Here is a 21,186-nt window from a genome sequence, read left to right on the forward strand (position 1 = left end):
GGTTCGGGAGAGCGTTTTGGGGGTGCTGCGCCAGGTCTTCGCCAGACATCACAGTTTATTAGAAGGGATTCGTGATATGTTGTTTCATTTACTTGTTAAATTCTACTTGTTTTCTTGCTCAGTCTCTCGTTCCCAGCTTCCTCATCTGTCTCCCGTCCGCATTTGTTAGGCAGTTAGTGTCTGTCTGTCTGTCTGTCGTTCTGCCGCACGTTAATAGCTGCCTCTGTCATGTTTGCCGGATCCGGTGTTAACGAATTTATTGCTTAAGGTGTAAAGGCCAAATTCCTGAAATATGTTTCTTATCTTGCCTATCATCTTGAGAGGCGGTATATGTGTAATGTAGAGCATGTTTGTACATTTTATGTAAGACTGCATTTCACGGGTTTTTATTTAAATGGTCATTTTAGTATATAAATTTGCCACCCTTCCACCGTAAGAGTTTTCTTTTAAAAACAAGTTGCACTTTCGGTGGCAACTAATTTTTTTAATGTGAGTGTTTTGTACCATTTCCATCCCTCCTAAGGGGTGCATAGTTTATGTGTTTGTCTGAGTGATTAAAATTTTTAGTTTAAAATAATCTGGTGTGTTGCAGATTTGCACCAGTGTAGTCTTTCAGAGGTTGTGTGAGCGGTCGTGACTACGGCCGTCTTAAAAGGGAGCGGCAAAGTTCTCAGCCCGAAAGCTCATACTGTCAAAAAAAATTGCTATTTTTGCCTCTGAATAAATTGTAACTTGATCATAATTTTTAAATCTGTTTTTAAAAAAAGGAAGGGTTTTTAGGAATAAAATTTCCATTTGTTGAAAGAAATTTGTTTTCATCAGTTACCCACTGACAACTACTTCCACGCTCACATAGTGCGATTAAATGTGTTAATGTTCTTGATGAATCTCTAGTAAATAAAGTAAATTCTTTAAGAAAAGATTGTGAAGGTAAATTCACGGTTGAAACGTATTGAGGCAAAGCAGCTTTCTTTTGCGGGTGATTCTGCTATACCGTCTGCAACTCTAGTAGCTAAAGAAACTCAAGTCAGATTCTGGGAACAGGTACCCTGTAGAACAAGTTTAAGAATCCGCGAAGAGAGTTAAATTTCTCACTAGCACAAAAAAGGCACAAAAGTTTTAGATGGAAACAAAAATTAAATACAGAAGACAGAAAGTTCGAGTATCTTGCAAAAAGAATTTTTCAAAAACTGTAAGAAAAATTTAGCATACATAAAACAGAAAGATCGTTCATAACAACCAACTACGTATACGACAGAAGGAGCTCATCAGCAAGTGCAAAACAGAAGTGTAACCAGAATGCATCTAGGCAATGTTCCTGGTACTGGATCATCAAAGAGACAGTTCAGAAGTATCAGGGAAAATAATTATGAGAAGGATTTTTGGTCCATCACCAAATCGCCAGCTTCATTCACGCTATGGTCGTCCTCACATCCAATCAAGCGAAGTCATTTCTGCCATTCTGTGACTTCTTCACGTTGACTCTTACTACTCCGTTGATAACATACAAGCAATTAGCACATACACCCAATTTCATGACCATGAATTATATAAGCGGTGGTACGTTACATGATCGTCTCGTATCAGTTTTACGCCGTATACCGCGCCGCAAAGCAACCAGCAAGCTTTTTTTAATGGGTGTCTTTGAATGACGAGCTTACTTTAAAAGTGGTTTTCATCCTCCAAGATCACTTGACTTCTGCCTCAATTGGGAAGGGCATTCTTCAGGTTTTGCATGACGACCTTACTTTACTGGTGGCTGTCATCCTACAAGGTCACTTGACTTCCACCTCAGGAAGTGCGTTCTTCACATATATCCGCACGGGATCTGAATTACCCGTTCTTAGATTTTTCGGAAATTGTTGGGTTCCGTGCTTGATACATACAAGAAAATTCCGTATTTTTGAGTGATTTAAGGATTTCACCTGGTCTCACGGGGACCTGCATTAATACCTTTGACGTCGATAGTTCGAAAACGGAAGTGTAGTGACGTGAACCTCTTTAAAACAATTACTTTACAATGGCACGCGACAAGTATCCAAGGCTCGCAGAAAATAGTGTTTTATTTTTCTTCACTGTCTAAGTTGAAACGTCCCCTTTGAACCATTTATACATGACTGTCCTTAAACTGACATACAATATTTTTAGCGCAACGCAATCTGACTTTCAAAAATCCCTGAAAAAGAATGGCCCTGAGTAACATTAAACTATACCTTTCAGAAATCACTTACCTCACAAAAATCTTCATTACTCGAACTACTGCAGTACAGCGAGCGCCACTACTGCCAGCTAAATAAAAGATTCAAACTACGGAAGGCACTAACTACTGATAGGGATAGTTAGCAAATGAAAGATATTAATAGAGAACAAACAATGTATTTACCTTAATATCATCAAAAGTCATAATATATATAGGAGTTCATAACATCCAGTTTTACAAATATCAAAACTCCGCCATTTCTCTCTCCACATCCACCACTGCTGGCGGCTCACCTCCAACTGCCAACGCTACGCGCTGTTCACATCCAGCTGCCGCTGCCCAACACTACAATGGCAGACAACAATTCAAACTAGACACAGACTGCACACAGCACAGCCAGTGATTTTTATACAGAGGTGGCGTTACCAATAAAAAAACCTAAACAGCCTACTTACAAAGTGCGACAGGTTACCCCAAAATCGTAGCATAACACACACATGCCATATTAATCCTCATAAAGTCGCTTATTGACAGTTTAAACCTTTGAAAAGAGTGGAAATAAATAAACAATCACTGGAAACAATAAAACTGTTGTTTCATTTCACTCGAAGAAATTTTCGAATGCATTGTCTTGCCACTCCTTGTAAGCTACGACCGACGGAACACCAAGGTATTTTCGAGTGGTCGATAACGACAAAGTTCACGAATGAACGGTGAACTAATACAAATATCTGAGCACAGCATATGTCGTTAATAATGGGGGTCAGTCCTTCCTTATATTCGCGTATTTACAGACAGATATACACCAGAGAAGCCTATCCCCGATGTTATTCAATCTGTATATTGAGCAAGCAATAAAGGAAACAAAAGAAAAGTTCGGAGTAGGTAAAAAAATACATGGAGAAGAAATAAAAATTGTGAGGTTCGCCGTTGACATTGTAATTCTGTCAGCGACAGCAAAGGACTTGGAAGAGCATCTGAACGGAATGGACAGTGTCTTGAAAGGAGGGTATGAGATGAACATTAACAAAAGCAAAACAAGGATAATGGAATGTAGTCGAATTAAGTCTAGTGATGCTGAGGGAATTACATTAGGAAATGAGACACTTAAAGTAGTAAAGGAGTTTTGCTATTTAGGGAGCAAAATAACTGATGGTGGTCGAAGTAGAGAGGATATAAAATGTAGACTGGCAATGGAAAAGAAAGCGTTTCTGAAGAAGAAAAATTTGTTAACATCGAGTATAGATTTAAGTGTCAGGAAGTCGTTTCTGAAAGTATTTGTATGGAGTGTAGCCATGTATGGAAGTGAAACGTGGACGATAAATAGTTTAGACAAGAAGAGAATAGAATCTTTGGAAATGTGGTGCTACTGGAGATTAGATGGGTAGATCACATAACTAATGAGGAGGTATTGAATAGAATTTGGGAGAAGAGGAGCTTGTGGCACAACTTGACTAGAAGAAGAGATCGGTTGATAGGACATGTTCTCAGAAATAGAGGGATCACCAATTTAGTATTGGAGGGCAGCGTGGAGGGTAGAAATCGTAGAGGGAGACGAAGAGATGAATACATTAAGCAGACTCAGAAGGATGTAGGCTGCAGTAGCTACTGGGAGATGAAGAAGCTTGCACAGGATAGAGTAGAATGGAGAGTTACATCATACCAGTCTCAGGACTGAAGACCACAACAACAACAACATACACCAGAGAACACACACTGGTCTCATAATTTGTGTACTCATTGTGATGGCACTGAAATCAGCATTGCTGGATAGGTAGAAGATCTCTGCTTCATGACATGTGTCGATACTCGAGCTAGACGGAAACGCGCAGTCCTTTTCTGTGTTGGGCACGGATGCAAAACATTTAATCTAGGATTCTAATATCTCGTCACAGTCACTTATGGAACACAAAAAAAGTTGCACTTTGATCGGGCCTGAACCAAAAGGTATGGACCTTCACCAGTTTTCTTGCATGCACACTGTTAATTTTATGCTTTTAACTTTTATATCTGTATGACTCTCCACGTAGTGTATTTTTATACTCATTAAAGGCTATGTGTCACCATTAAATGTACCATTATTTCATATGAAGCTACTGTGTTATAGAATTCCTATGTGTGTAATTACAAACATTACATACAATCCCTACAAACATCACGAATTTGGTCATATATTATAGTAAGTTTTTCATCTCAGTCTTTTGGATATCCAATGTTAAACATGTACACAACCTTTGAACTAAGTGTTACCAGTATGTATGTTAACCAAATTACAATTTCACTGAATATAATCTGACTGTTCCTTAAATGCATTAACCATTGTCTGAACCTGGCCCGAATAATGTCACGGCTTACCTGTGCGACAACAGACAGCTGAACTCTGCTAATCAATGCAATTATAGTATTCTGCAACACGATAAACTGTAGAAAACCATGCTACTTGCTACATAAAATAAATCTTGGTGAGTGAAAAGCAAGAGTGTTATGTTCCAGCAGATCTCTTATTAATACATGGATATCGCGAGCTGTAATGTGAGTCCGAACAGTTTTAATTTACGAACTCTTGAGTATTGAGTGTGTTGTGGGGGTTCAATAATGAAACCTTGAAATCTATTGAAATTCGTTTCTGTATTGACCAGCAGAAATTAGAAGACATGAACATACGTTAGTCACTGGACATCGTTGTTATCACAGTAATTTGGAAATAAACAGTAAGTTTACGAAATTAATTCTTTAAACAAAATTTAAATTCAATGCTTTGAAGGAAAAATAGTTAAAGAGTGATATTGTAGCATATAATTTTTTTGAGTAAGTCTTTCGCCATTCTTCATCTTCGGTTGTCGATCAAGGTGGATTCCGGAGTCGCTGGAGCGCGAGTAGTTCAAATATCGCTTTAGTCATTTTCGTTCTCCTCGCTGACTATTAGAAATTGTAAAAGACACAACGGCCATTTTATGAACCCATTTCCTGCGACAGCCCTCTTCCGCGACCGAATTTTCTTAGATTTCACTGCAGAATTAGTGCCTATCGAGTCGTTTTATTAGAATAAGTCTTGATAACTGTTTCATGGCACAAGATCAGCCCCTCATCGTGAGAGTAGTTGTGCGAAATGCATTCGGAGGTAGCGTAACTGCGAAATCAATAAAAGAATCCATAGTGTGAGTTTATTTATAATTGTGAATTATTTACCGATTCTCATCACTAAAGAACTCAAGAAATTAATTACAGAATGTATGTATAGCTATCTAAGTTGCGCAAAATTGTTGTCAAATTGACCATGGTTTCGACAGTAGTAAGGCGGTCTTCGTCAGAATAAAAATTACACAGGATTACCTAGAAAATATAATGACGTGGCTCAAAAATATGAAATACTTAATAGGATTACTTCTATAAAATGTGCAAACAGTGTAAATGCATGTAATCACACCATTTGTGAAAAACATCTGAGAAAAATGCACTCGTCAAATAGAAATCGTCACAACAATAAAAATTGAACTGTAAAAATGTAACACGTTTTACAACTGGAATAAAATCTTCCATCGAAAGACAATGGCAATCGCGAACTCGCTTAGGGCCAAGCACTGCATCAAACAGCCGCTACCTAGCAAAACGTGATCGAATTACAGAGAAGAGTAAATGAGACACTGCATTGACAATTTTAAACATTACAGGCAACAACAGGGACCAGTGCATGAAAGTTACAACACACCGTAACGGTTTTATTTTACAAAAGAAATACAGTTGAAATTATGTACATAGAAAATACGAAAATGTAAAAGAAAACGGCATTTAAGATTCTACATTGAGGAGAGTATCGCCATTCGTACCATTTTTAGATTAGCAGCTCTGTACCTTGAAAAACGTTTTTGTTGCGAAATTGCATCTGTTCGTTAGGTATGAGACCGTCACTCAGAGATAGGTGTTTAAATATATCCATCTCTTCTAAGACGTTAAGCCCAAAGCCTTTTTTCTCCGAGCGCAAGATCTGGACGTCTTTTACATCTTTAGGATTATATCCTGTGATTAACAAATGGTCAGCTAAAGTTGAACTGTAAACTTTGGTGTTTTTTTGCCTAGAAGCTGTTCCTTGAATTTTGTCGAAATAGCTTAGCCTTTTTGGCCTATGTAATTGGCGGGACGATTGTCGTAAATAATTTTATAGAGACCAGAATTCAGCAAAGGGGACAGCATAGGTTTCAAGTTATGTATGATGTTAATTTTTAAAGAATTATTAGTGGAGAAGATTACTCTATAGTTATATTTATTTTTAAGCAAGTGCTGTACTCTGTAAGAAATTGGACCCAGGAATGGTATAGAGAATTTTTTTTCTTTTCATTAGGTTCGTTATTAGCAAGACCTAAGGTGGTGACTCTCTTATTGGTTTTCCTGTTATTAATACTATCTACTATACAAGGATCATTGCCATTACTGACAGCAACAGTTTTAATCAGATTGATTTCAGAATTGAGTTTATCAGAAGAAAGGGGGGTGGAGGTGGCTCTATGAATAGCTGCATGAAAAAAGGCCATCTTATGAGATTGCAGGTGTACTGAAGTGACTGGTATAATTTAATCAGAACTGGTTTCCTTACGGAAGATATTGAAGCTAATTTTGTCATCTACTATCGTAAGAGTAAGATCTAGAAAGTTTAATAGCAGGAACTCGTTTTCGCGTTCACAGGTGAAAGAAACATTTTCGTGAAACTCGTTGAACATATTAAAAAGTCTATCAATACCATCATTAGGCCCTTTGTAAATGATCAAGATGTCATCCACATATCTGGCGTATGAAAGAATGCCTACAGTTGACGCTGAAAACTTATTGAAAAATTTTACTTCTAAGGAATTAATGAGCATATCTGCAAGGATTCCTGGTAAGGGGTCCCCCTTTGCAAGGCCATCTAGTTACTGAGATAGTTTTGCATTAAATTCAAATAATTGTATTTTACTACAACACGAAGTAAATTCACAAATTCGATGATTTGCTTATCAGCTAAATCTTTTTAGAAAGAAAGTAAATTATTTTCCACTATGTCTAAGACTTCAAGTATCGGCACAATTGTGTAAAGATTTTTAATGTCAAAAGAAATTAATTTCGTATCTCTATCACAGCGAACGTCTTTGATTTTATTATCTAACTCTTGACTATTATAAACAGAATAATTGCTACGGAAAACTATTTTTTCAATATACCTTGTAAGAATTTGGGTAAGTCGTGATAAGCACTGTTCATACTGTTGGAAATTGGGAGGATCGGATGGTTTTTTTATGGACTTTAACCTGAGCTCATAACTTAGGCGGCTGCAGATTCATGTTGATTAGCTTTAGCTGCTTTTTTTTCTTTTTTTGAAAAGGTTTAAGAAGAGCTTTGGCATCGTTAATAGCGGTTCTGACTTCTTTCTGCAAAGTTAGTGTAGGGTCCTCATGTAGCTCGGAAATATCGTTTTCCTGAAAGAACTGTAGAGGTTCCATAACATATTCTTGTTTGCTAGGAATGACAATGGTATTACCAAAGCATCTTTTTCTACAAGCTTGGTATTTATGGTTTTAATTAGTTTTTTTGTCGGAATTAACAATATTATGAGAATTGGTTAAGTTTTTGCTGACAATATTAAAAACATCATGTGATACTCTAGTCTGACGAGAGCTGTCCATTTTTATACTGTCTAGGCCTGATTTTAGATCAACAAGAAAATTTTCAAGTACATTTTGTCTGGATACCTGAGGCATGACATTATACTTTCAGCCTTTTTCCAGTAGCGACATCTCAGCTTTTCTGAAATTAATGTCAGTCTTATTTAAAACAATGTCATAGAATATACCATCACTTTTTTTAAAAACTAGGGGGATTACATGATTTTACAGGTAGAAGGCATTGGTTGTTTAGCTTCTTTTCGTGCCTAATGAGAATGTTTTGTCTATAGTTCGCTAATTGTTTGTTAATGTGAAACCAAAAATCATCAATTTGAATATTATAATGGGCCTTAAAATTTTTGTTAGTTATAAATACAAATAATATGCTTGTTCACTTAAAACAGCTTTCTTAGCGTACAGGGCACTTATATTTTCAGACATAATTTTTTGCACTAAACGTTTGAAAGCATTTCTTTCTTTTTTGCACTGCTTGAAGTTCAGATAACACTTCACATAATTAGGAACAAGTCCCCTCGCTTCACATTGTTTATTGAAATTAATTGCCTTGCCTGTATTCAGAATTTTCATTTTAAAGTCTTTGTATATCGTAACAGCAGATAGGAATCTTGAAATTTTAAACATTTTTATTTCCTGAGGTCCAGCAACCGTGCGTTAACTTAATTACGCATTATTGACCATGGTCAATTTGACAACAATTTTGTGCAACCGAGGTGACTATACATATGTTCTGTATTTAAGTTAACACACGGTTGGTGGTCCTCAGCCAGTAAAAATGTTTAATACTTAAGAAATACTAATTACTTCAAAATATAGGTGCAGGCCTCGTGATCTTATCTGGAAGGATAGAATTTGAGATCCGCTATTCAGACTAATTTTTATTTTTCTGATCGATGAACTTTCCACACGTGCTAAATCTAAACATTCAGATTGTTCAGATTAACGCCTACAGTAATTTAAAAACTTATCCAATACCAGTTGTCGCCGGAATGATAGCTCTCGGAAGCAAAGCCGCGCGGAGTGGCCATGAGGTTGAGGCGCCATGTCACGGACTGCGAGGCCCATCCCGTCGGAGGTTGGAGTCCTCCTTCGGGCACGGGTGTGTATGTTGTTCTTAGCGTAAGTTAAAGTAGTGTGTAAGTCTAGGGACCGATGACCTCAGCAGTTTGGTCCCTTAGGAACTCAAACACATTTGAACATTCGGAAAAAAAGTACAGTTATAGGCAAGCGTTATTGCAATGTGATGCTTTTCTGAATTCATGCATATTATTAAGTGGTTAAACCGTCAATGTTACCGAAGATGCAAAACTTAAAATGCTTCCTAACCGCGATAATCCACCTTTTGCAATGCTACCACACGCAAAGGCATATCCAGATATTACCTTATTTACTATTTTCGCAGAAGCAGCAACATCATTCCAAAATCAGGCCTCCACATCAGCACAGACACAAGTTTAGACCAACAGTCGACACAGAAGTGCTCACTAGCGGACAGACTACTAGACATCAACTTAAACTTTGGAATCCAGAGTTTCTCTTTTATACATAGACTTTGGAAAGGTGCTTTTTGTGGCAAATATCACAAACAGAACCACAGTGTAACATACTAGTAGCGACTCTACGTCTCTTTCTTGTTACCCACAGCGATAGCAGCGCCCCAAGCGGTCAGCAAGCGACGCTTCTGATTACAATATCCTATGAGTGCGAGTGCTAACGTTTACAGTGATTTCTAACATAGTTTGTACAATAGGGTTTGTTAGTAGTGCCGCAACAACTGACAATAACTAAAAAATGACATCACATTTGTCATCACTTAGTTTCCTAAGGCCCCTACAGGTACGAAGCAGTACGTTACAGGGCAGTCAGCTTACGATTCACTTGTAATGTACAGGCATTTAGTGAATAATGTGATTTTTCTTTAGTAACAAAAAAATGGTAGTAAACACCAGACAACCTGACCTTTTTGTAATACCTACATTATTTAACGTTCCAAATAAATCACCACACATGTACCTTAAGGGAACCCCACATACACGTGATAAAAATGGTCAAAACAAACAGAAATATTTCCCTACACGGAAGAAACAAATTCCACAATTGTTGTTAAATCTGAACCACAAACGGCAGGAATCTTCAATACACTCGCCTTTGAAGCAAAAATAATTACATTTACAAAAATAATCGCCTATTGGAAAGTTGAGTGAAGTGCAAGAATAGTCGAATCATTGTACTCTATAAAAATACAACAACTAGTTCGTTAATTAAGTAGAAAAATAATTGAAAACTAACGTTATCCTCCCGGCGCATTTGATTTTCTCCATGCTTTTCAACGCTGTAGTGCCACCCCAGCTGTCAAACGATTACAACTTCCTCTCCAGAGTGTCGTGACTGCATGTATTAGACTCGACAGAACTATGGTTTCGCCTAATGTAGAAACCTTACACTCTTCATGTCAACAAAGTTCTTGAATTCAGTTTTATATTGCACTGCATTTATAGGTGAAGGACTGGTGTATTTCTCGAAAGAGTTCATAAAAATAAAAGTAAAACTTGAGGCGTGTGTGGCTTGCTTTCATGCAGTTAGTTCTTTGGCACTTTGTCACCTCGAGTGGCGTCTTGTTTCTTCCTTACTTACTGGCGTAACGAAGTTGCTGGCTTACCTCCTTGAGAGGCAGCAGCAGCGCCTATCGTTGGTGAGACCGCTAGTATTTTCCGGGTGTTGGTGGTGTGTGTGGTGGTCAGTCGGTTGGGACAGAGCAGCGAGGAAGTCTCCGCGGCGCGAGGCCAGGCCAGGACTGCTGGCAGTGTGCAAGCGCTGTCGAATCGTGAGGCGCTAGATGTGAGAGCGACAAAGTTCGCTGCCCACCGAACCTGGATGCTGAAGTTGAGTGATCAGTTAACCGATTATGAAACCTCAACTATTGGGACATCTCTTCGTTCATTTGCGGGTTGTTGCTCCCTGGGCCGTTTGGGCTAGCAGCAATGTATGATGTGTTGGAGTCGGCGAAATCTTGCAGCTGTCTTCCTATATTGCGATTAATTATTAAATTGACTGTTACTTCACAGTGAAGTGCACCAGCGGTAATTTCTGCCCTATAGCCGTTAACGCCTCAGTTACCTGCCCTGGACGTTAGTGTAGTTTTCTGGCAGTACGCCTTTCCTCGTCGTGTTGATACTGTCCAGCACGGCGCGTAGTTCGACAGAATTTTAAGCTGTTTGGTTCATATTTTGCTTAGAGTGCTTATTGTTCCCTTGGCTGTTTTTAGACGCCAATTTCTGAAGACGTAGTGTTGTTTGTATCCTTGTCCTCGGCCGAGAGTTTCCATCGTTGTGCCGTTGGTCGGACGGAAGGGAGTTGGTTAAATTGTTGGTCGGTCCTTGGGCCGTCCCTAGTTTGGGTTGCCATCCGATTATTTAACTTTATCTCTTGGCTGCCTGTCTCACCTCACATTACGTTTGAGCTACCTTCTCAGGCCGACCCTTGGAACACTTCTGAGCACCACTTGTTCTGTATGTTTTAGATTGTGATTTTAATTTTAGTCTGAAGTATTGCGTGAGGCCTTCGGCCTTGTATTAATTCAGTTCTTTTTAAATTTTGCATACAGGCCTTCAGCCATGTTAAATAGAGATTTTGAAGATTGATTTTATTTTTTTAAAATATTTTTTCCTTAAAATTTGTTCTATCTGAAATTGTTTGTAATCCAGACCCTAAGCCGTTAGTTGTTCGATGTGTTATGTCTGGCCTTCATCCAAGGGTTTACGTGAGCCTCTTTTAATAAGACCTTTAGACGTTCGTATTCTTTAAAGGATTTTTTTTTTATTAGAAGGAAGGTGTTTATTTTAAATTGTTTGTGTGACTTGTTGTCCAGACCTTCAGCCGTTGCTTCAAATTTGTTTGTGGCCTTCAGTCGTGCAATAAGTTAATATTTCTTTGATTAGGCTTTCAGCCGTTCTGTTGTAAGTTTAAAAAGAAATTTCTTGGTTAGAAAAAATGTTTATTAATGTGTTTTAATTGTAGTTGTCCTTCAGATGTGTAGTGTAGGCCTTCGGCCGCTAATTGTTTTCAATTGCATGTTTTTTTTTTAAAATTACCTTCTATTTTTAATAGCTTTTGATTTCTAAGCCTTCAGCCGTTCTTGTTTTTGATGTGGTTTTGGGCCTTCAGCTCAGAAAGCATCCCAAGTTTTCTTTAATTAGGCCTTCAGCCGTATTGTCTAATTGTGGTCTTTTGAAGCAGTATGTAAATGAGTGGTTCTTAGAAAAATAAAGTTGTGTGTTTGATTGTGCAACTCACAGTAACTGTTTACGGCCCCATCCACAATCGTAACCTTATCCTGTGCGCTCTCTGAGTACCTACCAACCAGGTTTCAGTGCTTTTGACAATAGTGAACTAATACGACGGGACTTCAAATAGTAAGTTACACATTATTACAGCAGGCCAAGATACTTTTATTGAATGCTGCACCAACTTGAAAGTGACATAGATACATGACACTATTTTCCAACGTAGTCACCAAGTCTCTGTAAAAAACAGTGGGTACACTCTACCAATAATTTAGTTCCTAGACAAGAGATATCCGCTCTTTGGCCACAGAGACATTCCAGGGCCTCCATGTGGACGTCATCATCTTAGAAAGACCTTTCCCCCAAGATCTCCTTCCAGCTTGCCGAAAACTGGAAATCGCATGATGTAAGATCAGAATTTATATTCAGCATCACTCATATCTGTGCAGCCTTCGTCAAATTGTTGGCTACAGCTGGACGCGACATTGCGTTTGGTCCGTATATCACGAGAATTTCACGGTGGGTCTGTGTGCAATTTTGACTTTCTGCCCACAAGAATCCTAATGTCCTGCGTACGTCAGCCTTAGAGTAACTTTCCAGTTGGTACGCCATTTCAATCACACACTGCAGTGCACCTGGTATCTGTACCGAAGCAAAACTGTATCTGCAAGAAACCGGGAACTTGAAATCTCTTCTGACAGTGTGCCACTCTTGTTGGGCAGCAACGTCCTTACTGTGAGACAACATCTGTAACTTACTTTCTGAGGCACTAGGTAATATTTCTTCCGGAGCCCTTAGCATAAACTAAAAACAAATTCAAACAGCGCCTAACTCTAGTTGCGAAATTCTGTCCTGTTAAGTGTAAACACGGGGAAAAGAAAGCACTGAAAAGAAATAAGCTGGAATGCGCCCAAGTTTCGCACCCGCTTCCGGAGGACCTCTCGAGAGAGAAGTAGCGGCATATGGATGGTGGGAGTTGGCTGGAAGTTTGTTCGCGAGCAGGCCCACAATTCATGAGAGCGGAGACCTCTCTCTCGTACGAAATGAGTTCTTGCCGGGCTAACACCTCGAAACACTCAAACGACACTCCGACTTCAGACTTGCGATAACCAACGTAAAATAATGTATTCACAATATTCCATAGGAAAGTTCTTTATCAGTATTTCAAAATAAGCGTTAACACGCGACCTGAAAATAGTAAACAATTCGTCACTCCCACGATTAAATAATTAGGAATTTATGTAGGAAAGTGAAGTTAGAGTTTAGCGACCCGTCGATATCGTCGTGATTATAGACGCAGCGAAATATGAGCGGATAAGAAAAAAAAATGGCTCTGGGCACTATGGGACTCAACATCTTAGGTCATAAGTCCCCTAGAACCACTTAAACCTAACTAACCTAAGGACATCACACACACCCATGCCCGAGGCAGGATTCGAACCTGCGACCGTAGCAGTCCCGCGGTTCCGGACTGCAGCGCCAGAACCGCACGGCCACCGCGGCCGGCTGAGCGGATAAGAGCGGGAAAGCCTAGCCATTGAGCGAAGGAACACTACAGTATTCACGTAATGCGACTGTGGAAAATAATAGAAAATCAGGATGGCTACACGAGACTCTGAATCGCAATACTCCGGAATTTGAGCCTCGTGTAGCACACACACTCATTCTCTATTTAAAAAGTTTCCTACAGTGGCGTACCGAAGCTAACCACCACCTCGGTACACTGCTCCTCGCATATCTACTGGCACTGGCAGTGCATTTTATAGAACTTGTTATTAACATCTGAATCGACCGCGTTTTCATAAATTTTCAATTTCACATTTCTGAAACTTGAACAGAAGCTGCCAATCTTCGACCATTTTGGAATCTGACTGTATACAGGCCTATTACAAATGATTGAAGCGATTTCATAAATTCACTGTTGCTCCATTCATTGACATATGGTCACGACACACTACAGATACGTAGAAAAACTCATAAAGTTTTGTTCGGCTGAAGCCGCACTTCAGGTCTCTGCTGCCAGAGCGCTCGAGAGCGCAGTGAGACAAAATGGCGACAGGAGCCGAGAAAGCGTATGTCGTGCTTGAAATACACGCACATCAGTCAGTCATAACAGTGCAACGACACTTCAGGACGAAGTTCAACAAAGATCCACCAACTGCTAACTCCATTCGGCGATGGTATGCGCAGTTTAAAGCTTCTGTATGCCTCTGTAAGGGGAAATCAATGGGTCGGCCTGCAGTGAGCGAAGAAACGCTTGAACGCGTGCGGGCAAGTTTCATGCGTAGCCCGCGGAAGTCGACGAATAAAGCAAGCAGGGAGCTAGGCGTACCACAGCCGACGGTTTGGAAAATCTTACGGAAAAGGCTAAAGCAGAAGCCTTACCGTTACAATTGCTACAAGCCCTGACACCCGATGACAAAGTCAAACGCTTTGAATTTTCGGCGCGGTTGCAACAGCTCATGGAAGAGGATGCGTTCAGTGCGAAACTTGTTTTCAGTGATGAAGCAACATTTCTTCTTAATGGTGAAATGAACAGACACAATGTGCGAATCTGGGTGGTAGAGAATCCTCACGCATTCGTGCAGCAAATTCGCAATTCACCAAAAGTTAACGTGTTTTGTGCAATCTCACGGTTGAAAGTTTACGGCCCCTTTTTCTTCTGCGAAAAAAACGTTACAGGACGCGTGTATCTGGACATGCTGGAAAACTGACTCATGCCACAACTGGAGACCGACAGCGCCGACTTCGTTTTTCAACAGGATGGTGCTCCACCGCACTTCCATCATGATGTTCGGCATTTCTTAAACAGGAGATTGGAAAACCGATGGATCGGTCGTGGTGGAGATCATGATCAGCAATTCATGTCATGGCCTCCACGCTCTCCCGACTTAACCCCATGCGATTTCTTTCTGTGGGGTTATGTGAAAGATTCAGTGTTTAAACCTCCTCTACCAAGAAACGTGCCAGAACTGCGAGCTCGCATCAACGATGCTTTCGGACTCATTGATGGGGACATGCTGCGCCGAGTGTGGGAGGAACTTTATTATCGGCTAGATGTCTGCCGAATCACTAAAGGGGCACATATCGAACATTTGTGAATGCCTAAAAAAACTTTTTGAGTTTTTGTATGTGTGTGTAAAGCATTGTGAAATTATCTCAAATAATAAAGTTATTGTAGAGCTGTGAAATCGCTTCAATCATTTGTAATAACCGTGTACTTCTTCAGTTTTTTTTTCAGGTAGTACTTCATTACACGTAGCTCCATCATCTGGAAAAAGTATGTGGTTATTGAATGCCCGGTCACTGAAATACAACAAGGACAGCAAGGATCCCAACACAAGATAACGTGCTGTATCCTCTCTGCCAACAAATCCGTAGTGTAGTTACAGATTTTTCTCATACCCCATTTAAACGTACTTTCGCTAATACTCATTGATACGCTAACGACTGTAATGTTGCTGGGAAATCAAGAAGTACTGCAGCCATCATCACATATATATACGGCTTTCTATATATTATGTGAGAACAGCAAAAGTTGGTTTACAACATGAACGATGTTTTCGGAATGCATGCTGGCTGCCACGGAGGCGGTCATTTTGTTCGAGATTCCTTATTACGTCTGGTAACTGAATATGATGCGGGATCCGACAACAGATGGATGTCAGTGAGATAGGACGGTAGTTCAAATGGCTCTAAGCACTATGGGACTAAACATCTGAGGTCATCAGTCCCCTCGACTTGAACTACTTATACTTAACTAACCTAAGGACATCACACACATCCATGACCGAGGCAGAATTCGAACCTGCGACCGTAGCAGCAGCGCTGTTCCGAACTGAAACGCCTAGAACGGCTTGGCTACAGCTGCCGGCTAGGACGGTAGTTCTGAGGGGATCTTCTGCAACTCTACTCCATAACCTAATTAATAATCCACTACTCCAAATTAAGACTAACAAATCAATTGAAATTATTACTGACGCATCAATGTGCGGATGTAAGTGAAACAAACACCGGTAACTGCGAACCTAACAAGCGTTTTCCGGTTTCATTTCTATTCGGTGAAAGATAAGTGTCACGTTTTTCTGCAAGCTGGGTCCGCTGGCTGAATGTGTAAAGGTTAAGACTGCAGGGGTACAACGGCAAGCGAGTCGTAAAACTGTTCCTCGTACAAAGGATGATTCATGAGCCAGGCCTACACGGGAAGGATGGGCTCTGTCCGAGACGACGTCCCACGCTCCGATAAGAGCCTCGGGAGAGCTAAAGGTGGCATTTACCAGGCTGTAAACTGCCATTGTGAGAAGCAGCGTAAAGAGAGCTTTCTAAAGATAGAAATTTACGCATGAGATGGGAAAATACAGGGCGAGAAATAGCTGTTGGCCTCAAAGGAGAACAGCAGTAGCTGCTGTTTAAATTTTGTAAGGGAGTTCTGAATTAGTTCACCAAAATTATTTTTGTAGCAGGCTGAAGACTCGAGGGTGCATTCGTACAGGACCTATCACTGAATAAAACGTGAAGTCATTATCGTAGTGGGACGGAATTTCTGTTTCACTTCCACACTCTAAAAGACAAATGTACGTTAACTGGTTAATCACAGCAGATACTTTCGGAGAAGGGAGATGTTGCTATTGTTCTAAATTTTTCATTGGTTGCAACTTGGAAGGTCTACAGCGAATTGTTAACGTGAACCGTGTACTGGCAGAACCAGCGAGATTTTGAGAAGCAGAGCATATACACACTTCGTCTTAGATTTCCAGACGGGGAACCTCTTCGCCATGGACCGCAAGAGGGTGAGATACCTTCTCCATATAGCTGCTGAGAAGGAGGAGTTCGTCCTAGAGTTGATCATCTATGGGGCTGAACTTGTATGTCTGAGCTACTACTACAGCTATCCTCTGAATTTTATAAGTGTTAAGCATGAACGACATTTGCGTGACGAGGGGACCATGAAGTTGTTTGTTCCAAATTAGTGTTATGCTTTTCAAAATTAATTTAAGGAGTCAGCTAGTTGAAAATATGCGCTTAGGCAAGGGAACTTGTATGTACTTTTCTGGGTCTTTTCTTTAATCTATTGACTAATTCAGCAGTCATGCGGGGGTTTACGTTAACATAGCTAATTATATCACTTCATTCGCAATCATACCCACCTGTGCTAAAATATTATCGTACATGTTTGTAATTCATTTGTACCTTGAGAATTTCATAATTAATTGTCTTGCCTAACTAATGACAGGCATCAAGTTAATCTTGGTTTAAAAAAAATTTAAAAAAAACAGGATTTTTGTGGGACAATTGCTTTCATTTCGTAGTTTCATGAGAATCGTTTCTCGTAAAACACTGACGGAAAAAAATTCGCACCACCAAGAAGGAGTTCTGCGACATATTTCGCATCTGTAGCATAACTGGAGTTAGCAGTCAGGTTTGTTTTAAATTCACGCTGTAACGGTCGTGGACGTTAGTTTGAGACTGGATGTGGTGAGCTGATGTTAGTGAAGCATACCTTTAAGGAGACAAAGACGCCATTAACAGTACCTCACTGAGTTTGAACGCCGGCCGGTGTGGCCATGCAGTTCTAGGCGCTTCAGTCTGGAACCCCGCGACCGCTACGGTCGCAGGTTCGAATCCTGCCTAGGGCATGGATGTGTGTGATGTCCTTAGGTTAGTTAGATTTAAGTAGTTCTAAGTTCTTGGGGACTGACGACCTCAGATGTTAAGTCAGATAGTGCTCAGAGCCATTTTGAGTTTGAACAATGGGCTACGAGAAGCTGGAAGTTCCTTCTGCAGTACTGCAGAAAGATTTGGCAGGACTTTAACCACTGTACATGATTGCTGGCAGCGGTGGTCAGGAGAAAGTACGGTCTGCAGACGACCTCATGGCACTACCCGGGCGGAAGACCATCGTGTTCGGCGCAAGGCTCTGGCGCATCGTGCTGCATCTGCAGCAGCAGTTTCAACAGCAGCTGGCACCAGAGTGACACAACAAACAATTAAACATCGGTTACCTTAAGGACAGCTCCGATCCAGACGCCCTTTGGCGTGCATTCCACTGACTCCTAACCACCGCCATTTGCGACCCCGGAGGCGTCAAGTGAGGACGCGTTGGAGGTCTGTTGTGTTTTCTGACGAAAGCTGGTTCTGCCTTGGCGCCAGAGATGGACGTATATAGGTACGGAGGAGGCCAATTGAGCGCCGGAAATCAACCTACCAGTGTGTCGGACACACTGGAGCTATACCTACAGTTGTGGTCAGGAGTGCAATTTCATATGACAGCTGGAGCACTCTCGTTGGTTGTTCCACGCATTCCGACTGCAAATTTGTACATCAGTCTGGTGATTCGACCTGCTGTGCTGCCATTCATGAACAGCATTCCAGGAGGTGTTTTTCAACAAGATAATGCTCGCCCACATATCGCCTTCTGTAACCGAACATGCTCTGCGAAGTATCGACATGTTGCCTTGGCCTGTTCCACCACCACATCTTTCTCTAATCGAGCACATATGGGACATTATCAGACGGCAACTCCAGAACAATCACAAACAGTACTGACTGTCACTGTATTGACCAATCCAGTGCAACAGGTATGGAACTCCATCCGACACCTGGCACCTGAACAACGCAGTGCATAGATGCTCCCTTACTTGCATTCTACATTCTGGTGGTTACTTCGCTCATTAATGTACTAGCATTTCACATTTGCAATGACTTATCTCGAGCTTAATTAACATGTCATCTTTCAATGTTAATAATTTACGTATGTTAACTAGAGAAATGTATTCACGAAATTTCATTGCTTTACATTAATTATTTTTTGGTGTTGTGTTAGAGTATCTATGTTGTGTCAGTCTACCTATGTGACGTATGGTACGCATTTTCATTTTGAATTGGGCCACCAATGTTTAGATTCCGATGTTCGTTAGCTTCTGTCGCTCGACTTTTTCTACATTGCTGCGAAAGGTGGATATACACTGTACTAGTGCCGACATTGTGCATGCTCTGTTGCCTGTGTCTATGTGCCTGTGGTTCTGTCAGTGTGATCATGTGATGTATCTGACCCCAGGAATGTGTCAATAAAGTTTCCCCTTCCTGGGACAATGATTTCACGGTGTTCTTATTTCAATTTCCAGGAGTGTATTTTCATGGTCTCATGGTGCGGCCTATTCACAGTACAGGTCATCAGGTTCAGATCTTGTTAACATCTCTGGGGCGTGGTTGATGCTTAACTGTAGTCTCGCAGGCGAGGCTGATCTGTAGTTTCTTTAAATCACTTGACACAGTTTTTTGTGTAGTTATTTACAGTATATTGTAGCCAAAAGCCGGCCGGAGTGGCAGTGCGATTCTAGGCGCTACAGTCTGGATCCGCGAGACCGCTACGGTCGCAGGTTCGAATCCTGCCTCGGGCATGGATGTGTGTGATGTCCTTAGGTTAGTTAGGTTTAAGTAGTTCTACGTTCTAGTGGACTGATGACCTCAGAAGTTGAGTCCCATAGTGCTCAGAGCCATTTGAACCATTTTTTGTAGCCAAAATGGGAGCTAAGTCAGTTGAAAGCTTTGCATACAATCTAATAGGGATCCCATCGGGCCCTGAAGCGTTACTTGATTTTAAACGACTTTAGTTGTTTCTCAACGTCAGTGAGAGTAATATCGACATCACCCATCTCTGCACTGACTCCAGAAGTAAACTGGGGTAGTACTTCGGGATGTCCGTCCTTAATGTAACTTATGTCAAATCTGAAAAAACATCATTTTGAATGATCGACCTAATATTTACAGGTCACACAATTTCAGAATTTGTTTTTAATTTGTACACGGGCCATTCGAGCTCGTCTCCTGTTTTATGTGTTACAAAAATATCGGCACCTTATAAAAGATTGTTTACAACTGTATCCTTCCTTGCTTTTGTGTCAGAATTTACCTCTGTCTTGTATTTTTTTTTCAAATACTGTCAGTCTTGATACTAAAACGAGTGAATGATTTACTGCACCCTTGTCCTAGTCTGTGTGCTGCTCTTAGTTTACTACCGTTATTCCTATGATGTTAGCAGTCATGAGTCCTAAATTTTGTTTTGAAAATTCGAATGAGATGATGGTAGTATCCTTCGGCATTCAGTAAGTTCCACATTTTAGTTCTGTTCAGTCTTTCAAAAACTTGTAAACACTATAAATCTACCGTGTGTAACATCATTCTCGACTCTTATCTTTCTTTAACATTGTGCACTGTTGCCATGAAAAAAAGATGCAGTTTATTATAGGCTAATCTTATGAAATGAGGAATGTGTGTTGCTGTTGCGCGCGCGCGCCCACACACACACACACACACACACACACACACACGCCGCTGAAGATGGTAGCAGTCTAAATCATTTAAGAACATGAAACTGTTTCTCAGGATGATGAAACATGTAAGGCAATCATCGCAAAGGAATAAAGAGAATTCCACTGCAAACACAGGGTAAAGAGACATCAGATGCACTCACGTTAAATTTTCAAAACAATTACGTATTAATGTTATATGCTGCGATAACTAAACAACAGCGGAATGTAAACAGTAATCACCAGTAACTAGTAACTGTGAGTGATCTCGTAACACTGTTCTCATGGGCGCGACTGCTACGGTCGCAGGTTCGAATCCTGCCTAGGGCATGGATGTGTGTGATGTCCTTAGGTTAGTTAGGTTTAAGTAGTTCTAAGTTCTAGGGGACTGATGACCACAGATGTTAAGTCCCATAGTGCTCAGAGCCATTTGAACCATTTTTGAACTGTTCTCATCTTCATAAACGGCATTCTTGTAATGTATAATGTATTTCATGCAACAACACTGTGTTGAAACACAGTGAGCTAATGTTATGAGCCTAAGTATAAAGCCCCTCAAAAAAGAGAAACACTGTATTAATGGCGAAATGCAGACTAATATACTGTATTCAGGGGGTTCGTAGTCGACAATGACTTGCACCAGGCGAGCGGTCTACCTGACGGGAGGCCCAAGCCACACGACATTTCACCACAGCTTGCCACTCAGAACTTAGTACGTAAATGCATGGAGGATGAGAGCACTC

At 40.6% G+C, this 21,186-nt stretch overlaps 1 protein-coding gene across 1 annotated transcript in view; it reads right to left on the reverse strand.

Annotated features, from left to right (window-relative positions):
• The window catches only part of LOC126455873 (probable G-protein coupled receptor CG31760), a 1,325,234-nt gene that overhangs the window by 272,085 nt on the left and 1,031,963 nt on the right, over positions 1–21,186 (reverse strand). The gene's annotated exons all lie outside the window — the stretch shown is intronic.

The sequence above is a fragment of the Schistocerca serialis genome, chromosome 2 (genome assembly GCF_023864345.2).
Source record: "Schistocerca serialis cubense isolate TAMUIC-IGC-003099 chromosome 2, iqSchSeri2.2, whole genome shotgun sequence".
NCBI classification, from domain to species: Eukaryota; Metazoa; Arthropoda; class Insecta; order Orthoptera; family Acrididae; genus Schistocerca; species Schistocerca serialis.